The following is a 7158-nucleotide window of genomic DNA, read 5'->3' as shown; positions in this document are numbered from 1 at the left end:
CAGGTCACGTCCTATTAGGCCCGGTTTGAGCAACAAAAATCAATATTACTTCACCCATCTTGCATTGAGTTTTTACAAGCATAGAAGAAGCACATTGTGTTTGGCACAAATATATGTACATGTGCGTGTCAAGGGCTAGATCTGATAATAACAAAATTTATAAATTGTTTCACTTGAAATTTTTACTACTTGTATTCTTTTCTGATTTGGCATCAAAATTTTCCTTTCCCTCCATTCTCTCCCACAATAGCGACTAATTTTGGTCAATAGAAAATATAAGTACGCTCTCTTATTACCATGGCCCCACCTGCCATACAAATCAAGAACACAGACCAAAATTAGGCATCACGATGAGGTAACTGCGCCATCAAAATCGGAAACCTCCCCCTCCCGTCGCCCATATCAACACAGTCCCCTTCCTCGTCTCGTAGGATCCCTACCTTGAGGAGATCGATCATGGCCTGCCCTCCCTCCTGAACCTCGTAGCTCACCCCGCCGATTCATTGAGGTCGAGGGCACAAGGGGCATGTCTTGTTCACCAACTGGGACGGAAAGCAGATCAGTCCCCACCCCTGATTCATAGACACACAAGGTAAATACTAGTACGACTTGAGGATTTTGCCTCCTCCCCACTTGGTTCAGATCTGTCCCTTCTATGCTTTCTAATTACTCTTCTCTTATGTGAATTTGATAGTGCACACCAAGTGTTTGATAGCTGTCCTCTGTTACTAGTTTAGAATATTGGGAGCCTTCAGATAGAGGGGGTTGTTTCTGATTCTTCTTCTATAAGGTTACACCTTCCCTACTTGATTGATATTAGCCTTTTAGGTTTTATTCATTATAGTGCCCTGACGCCTGTTTGTTTTGGTGTTCGTAGGTTTACTAAACATAAGAGGTGGCTTAAATCTAGTAACTGTTAAGGTTTCAGGTGTGGACGTGTGCAATATTTCAATGTAGTTCTGCACCATTACTACCTTGGTGAGTTCAATCTCTTTATAGACTTTCTTTATGGTACTCCAATTCGGACTATCCTATTCTAGTTGGGTAGTACAATTGGGTTAGTTCTTGCCTAACATTTTGTGGTTGAACACCTAGCACAGTTTCTTTCTTTCTTCGTGTGTGTGCAGACGTTTGTGACCTTGTTATTTTCTTATTGCTATCATACTATATTCTGGCTGGGGTGTCATTTGTAAAAAATTAACGATGGAGTGACTAGAAGAAGTGTTATCTTGGTCGTACCTATGGAAAAATTGCAGTAAGTATCTTGTCGACTAGTGGGGCCCTAATAAAATGTCAATTTTATAATGAATATCAGAACATGATCTGTAGCAGCACAACTACAAGTCCAGTCTACAAAACCACACACTTGTTCTGAAAATAAATGTTAGTGAGCAACCATGTGCACGATAGTGAAAACACATGTATACTCTACAACACACTCAGCCTTGGCCCATGGGATCTCCTCATAGTTCCAACTTGAAAATAACATCTCATCAGCCTAGCTATAATGTTTGTGCATGAACGAAACCTCCTTAACACCAAAGGGAATGAACTTGGGCGTCCTTGAGCTTATGATCCTCTTACTATCCGTGGATAGTGTTATACCTGAACATGTGTTCCCCCCTGCAAACACCAAGTTAAGAATCATACCACACAAGTACAAGTTCATCTTCCCTAAGCAATTGAAATAGATCAACAATTAAACTACTAGTATTGAAAGATAACTGCAATTTATTCTTAGTAATGTTCCCAGCATAGAAAAGAACTAAAAAGCATGGGGTCATCGAAAGAGCTGCTATATGGAGTTTCATTTTGTTACTTGTTGTTTTTCTTATACACCCGATGAACAAAATAATGGACCCCTTGCAAATTTACATTTCAGAGTAACGGTTTCATGTCTTAGTTCATCGTTTTCACTATGAAGTAGGAATAGCTTGATGTATTCCTAGTACCTACTCAGTATTGAATGAGTTGCTATTTTGATTTGATAAGGAATAAATGTGGTCAGACTTATTTTTGTTGATTGTAGGGGCAGAAATTACTTCAAAATATGATTGTTTGAGCTGAAATCTGAATTAAACGTCTTCACATCTGTGGGGATGACTGTCATAAGGTCGAGTAGGGCCACAGAATATTGTCTTTTACATAATTTATTTAAACTTTTGCTCATTGTCATGTTGCAGCAGATATGTAATGGACAAGAATTTCAGTGCACGACGAAGGGAAATATATTCTGCTGCACATAAGGTATATTTCCATTACCATATACAATATGTTCAAAATATGTTGCTCCAATGGTTATGTATATATTGGTCGTCTTGCTATCAGAATGTTGTTAAAAACAAGAATGTTAGTGCATGTTAGGAGAAAAAACTTCTTTGCAAACAAGCGGTATCCTTTCATGATCACATAATTTTTTTGTTCAGACTATAATGGCTTGTTTTAGTTGTTTATTACTTCTTCTTTGCTATCAGTCTGTTGTCCAGACCACAAAAACAACATAAGGTGCTAATGCATGCTGTAAGAGTGCTCGAAGTGGTTCCCTGAGTTGGATGGATGCCAATAAGCTATCTGTTGTGGTCAAATTCATTTCATATGTCCCCCTGTTTTGTTTCTGTCTTCTCATATGGCAACTTTTAATTTTTCTAACAGGCAGGAACTGAAGTATTCTTGAAGAGCCCGAAAAATCATAAAAAGGGTGTAGCTCTAGATACAATGGTAAGTTCTGATCCTAAATTTAAACTTGATGGTCCTGAAATTAGAAATGAATTCTGGGCAGTGCATGTCAATATGGCACTAGTGCAAACTGAAAATTTGGTATGAAGTCGCAAAAACTGCAATACTGCATAAAAAGAAAAGATTGCATGGCCTTCAACCTTTGTACATGACTAATATTTGCCTATATTACTACTTGCATCATGTCAAGGTATTGTGTGTTAATAGTTCATTTTTGTTTTCTTGGTTGTAGACTCAAAAGATAAATGGATGAGTATATGGGAGCGTGGCGATTATACTGCAACGATGGTGTCAATGATCCGATTCATGATGATTATGATGACATATGCATTTAGTTTTAGTTATGTTGTAGGGATGACGTTCCTGTCGGATGTTGTTCCTCAGTTAAGATTGATATTTTTAGTTTAACTTTTGCTGTCAAGAAAATTGTTAGATTATGCATCACATTTGGATGATGTTCCTCCTGTAATATCCACTATTGTAATCCAACAGTTTTGATCTGATATATTATGATTTGTTCCTCTCGTGAGTATATTGTCTTGTTTTTCATTCACTTGAAATATATAATTATCGCCTTTACATGGAGCATTAATTTAATTGCTAGCAATATATATATATATAATATTATTATTCACACTATATATGTACCAACACTTAAACGTTGGAAATTCTCCGTTGCCAAGCAATGGGATTTTGATTCATGTACATCAAGCACCAACATATAAAGCTGTTGTAAAAGTCCGTTTTATCTGTTGTTCTCTTGCATTATGCGCTAACAACACTGGATAAGGCTACGCATCCCAAACCGTTGGTAAGGACCCTAGCAACGCATATATGGACATGTAGATACGGAAAAAGGCGTTGCTATAGTGGGGGTCCTGTTGTAGTGATTTAATGCATAATTGACAAAATGGTTTTGTGTCAAAAGTTTTGATCCACCACTTGTGAAAAAGAGAAATTTCTGTCGATTCAGCAGGAAGCGGGTCAATTTTGAACTGCATCTACCTTATAGTTTGCTCTTTATTTTTTACAAAAATCATTTCTAGGTATATAAGTATCTATTTAATCATAAATACATGGTTTGGTGGTGATACATCGAGGTTTGGATGGTCGACGAGCGCCCCAACTCCAGAGCGCGTAAACTCGCATGCCCGCCGCGTGGTCACCGCGTGTGTCGTGGTTTTGTCACGGCAGATGTCCTAGAAACAGGACTTAGTCGTGGAGCCATCGCGACGGGTTAGCTTGAAGGGGTTAAAGCGGACACAACGATGCAAGAGAGTTTATACTAGTTCGGCCCCTTCGATGAAGGTAAAAGCCTACGTCTAGTTGTGATGGAATTGATGGGTGTTTCGATGACTAGGGAGCAAACAAGCTTCGCCTATGTCTCGAGTTGTTGTCCGTCCTTGAACCACCGCTGGGTCGTCCCCTTATATACATGGGTGACGCCTGTCGGTTTACAGAGTCCCAACACCGGCTCATAGATGTATCCGGTTTGGTCTCTACTTATTTCTAACTTACAATACAAGTTACATATTGACGCCGGTTTACGGCTACAGGCTCTCAACCGATTATGGGTCTTGAGCCCTCATCTATCTTCATGGGCTTTAACATGCTTAACTACCGATGAAGTTAATCCAGCCCAGATAGGCCGGTTTATGCCCAGTAGTAATATCCCCAACATTAGGCCCCAGATTGATTTGAACAGGTTCATGTCAATCCTTAGCAAAAACTTCATCTTCAACATCTTCTTGTAGTTTGGTGAACCGCCGTGATGTCATCTGCTCTGATTGATGTAAATCGGCGTGACATCATCTATCATAAAGAAACTATCCGTGATACCTTCTTGTTTAATAGATCCGCGATAATCGAGGCGACAGCTCTGTTTCCAAACTTGCAGATCCTTGATTTTCGCGCCTGACCCATGTCCCTTGCTTTATAAATAGGACCGAAGGGTCATTTCTTTTTCCCCTTCGTGCCCTTCTACTTCATCTTCCTCGCATCACCCCGTCTTCGGAGCTCCGCCACCGCCGTCGACCTCTGCACCAACCTTGGCCGCTGTGTCACCCTGAACGTACCAGAGCACCGCTGCGACCTTCCTCTTCTTCCTCAGCTCCGGTAAGTCTTCTATCCTTTTCATCATAGATCTGTTCTAGAGTTTCCATGTTCTCCAGTGTTCATCGCTTGCTTCTTGTTCATATGATAGATCCTTAGACGAGTCTGTGAATCTTCGCTCTGTGTAGCAATAGTTTTTATCCTCCGTTTTCACTACCCGGCATACTAAGAGCATAGATCTTATCCGTACCTTTGCTTATTGATTTGGTACTGCTCCTTTTGGGCCTTGAATATTTATCTCCTTTATAAACATGTTCTAGATCCAAAGCTGTAGTATATTTCTGTGAAATCTGTTTTTGCGTACTTACTCATCTGTAGTCTTGACTATTCAATGCTTAGATCAGGCGGTTTAACTTTGTAGAAAAATTTGACAAACCGGTATATTCCATTAGTCCCCTTGTTGAACTGCCAGATGTTGGTTACTTCATGAAACTCCGGTTCAGATAGTTCTGCCTCCGGTTTAACAGTGCCCATACCAACGTACCTTGATCAAATGCATTTTTGAACTGGGATCTTCTACCCTGTAGATTTCACCATGGCCAAGCAAGTATATGAGTGCAATTGGGTCCCTTCTCGCGTCAGAGAGGATCAACTGGACGATTTAGTCCTGATTGGCGCCTTGGGCAGCAAAGACACCATCCATTGGAGGGCTCCTGGGAAAGAATGCCCCCCCACACCTCAAGAAGGAGAGGTTGTTGTTTTCGTAGACCACTTAGCCCGGGGCTTTAAACCGCCCGGTTCTAAATTTTACCGGGATGTTTTAGCTGATTTCCAACTCCATCCGCAAGACACTGGCCCCAACTTTGTTACAAATATGTGCCACTTCCAAGTGCTCTGTGAGGTGTTCTTTCAGGAGGAGCCCACAGTGGAATTATTCAGAGATCTTTTCCATCTAAACTGACGTACTGAGTTTACTGATGGCTCTAATACGGAGTTGGGTGGCATGGCGATTCAAAAAAGGAAAGAGGTCACATACCCCCACGCCAAGCTGCACAGTCACCCCAAGGAGTGGAATCAGACATGGTTCTACTGCAAAGACACCTCCCCTGCTGGTGAGAATCCCTTGCCTGGCTTTCGACCGGAGCGGCTCAGCAATACACATCCTTTTCCTCAAAGATTGACTGCCCAGGAGAGAAGCAAATATGCTCCCCAGCTATCAAAGCTCAGAGCCTTTATGACCAATGGTTTAACAGGGGTTGACCTTGCTCGCTGTTGGATATCATGGAGCATACTGCCCCTTAGTCAGTGCTCCGGTTTGATGTGCGAATATACTGATAGCATGGATGACCCACTACGACATTCAAAACTCCAGCTCTCCGGTGAAGAAATCATAGAGGCTGTTCGTAAGATACTGAATGAACCGGAACACGTCTGCGCTAGAACCGGCCTGCTTCCCTTCTGTGCCACCAACAAACCGCCAGCTGTAAGACTTTGATTTTTCTCTTTGTTGAATTTGTTATTGATATGTATGGTCATTGTTTTTAATATCAGCGTCTGCATAATCAGGGTGATGATCCGTTTTGGAGCAAAAAGCTGCCGCAAGAGAAACCAGAGAAAACAGATAAACCGGAAAGAGCAATCCGGCAAAAAACTAAAGCTGTGAAAAAGACTGCCCACCGGAAAAGAACCACTGCATCTTCTAATCCGGCCCCTGATGACGAACCGGAAAGTTAAATTTTCTCATCCTCTTGCTTATTTGGATCCTAAACTTCTTATGAAGACTCAACAACACGAAGCTCGCCGCACCACCCGGCACAGCGGCCAGGTAGTTACCTCCGTCGGATTACCGGACAATCCGGTTCGGAAATGTCATTCCGAGGTCTCTAACTCGCTTGTCAGTGCTTGTCCTAAAGCTGGCTGCTTTCATCAACCTCTTAATCCGTCTGACTCCGATTACCAGGTTGTTTCCCACTCATCTTCTGGCGAGTCATCGGCTACTCAGCTCCCACCGCTCAACGGTGCTTGGGTAAGCTATATTTATTGTGATGTTTGTAGTACATTGCCTTAGAACATATGCTATATTTAATTTTGTTATTCTTCTCAGGGCCAAACCTAGGCCAAGCAAGAAGGCCCGCCTGGACAAAGCGGCCGAAGAATATGTCATTCTTGAACCGGGCAAAACATCCAATCTTGAAGCAGCTATTCCTGAGGATATTCCCAATAATCCACCACAGCCAGATGATGATCTTATTGCTGAAGAAATACCTACTGATACCTCAGGTCCTATCCATCAGCCCACAGGTTCCATCCGGATTGAACGCTCCACCGGTCCAGCAAACCCTACTGACAAGCCAACAACTCCAGTGCAAA

General features: G+C 41.8%; 2 long non-coding RNA genes across 2 annotated transcripts; both read left to right on the top strand.

Moving 5' to 3' along the window:
* The first annotated feature begins 436 nt into the window (after positions 1-436).
* LOC119359475 lies at positions 437-978 on the top strand. Its single transcript, XR_005172554.1, has 3 exons — positions 437-592; positions 695-790; positions 878-978. It is a non-coding gene; the product is annotated as an uncharacterized LOC119359475 (long non-coding RNA).
* Positions 979-2182: 1204 nt separating this feature from the next.
* On the top strand, positions 2183-3257 carry LOC119359474. The gene is made up of 3 exons (XR_005172553.1): positions 2183-2247; positions 2653-2718; positions 2969-3257. It is a non-coding gene; the product is annotated as an uncharacterized LOC119359474 (long non-coding RNA).
* The last annotated feature ends 3901 nt before the right edge of the window (positions 3258-7158 follow it).

The sequence above is a fragment of the Triticum dicoccoides genome, chromosome 2A, assembly GCF_002162155.2.
Source record: "Triticum dicoccoides isolate Atlit2015 ecotype Zavitan chromosome 2A, WEW_v2.0, whole genome shotgun sequence".
Classification (NCBI taxonomy): Eukaryota; Viridiplantae; Streptophyta; class Magnoliopsida; order Poales; family Poaceae; genus Triticum; species Triticum dicoccoides.
This window is presented reverse-complemented; position numbering and strand designations above follow the sequence as displayed.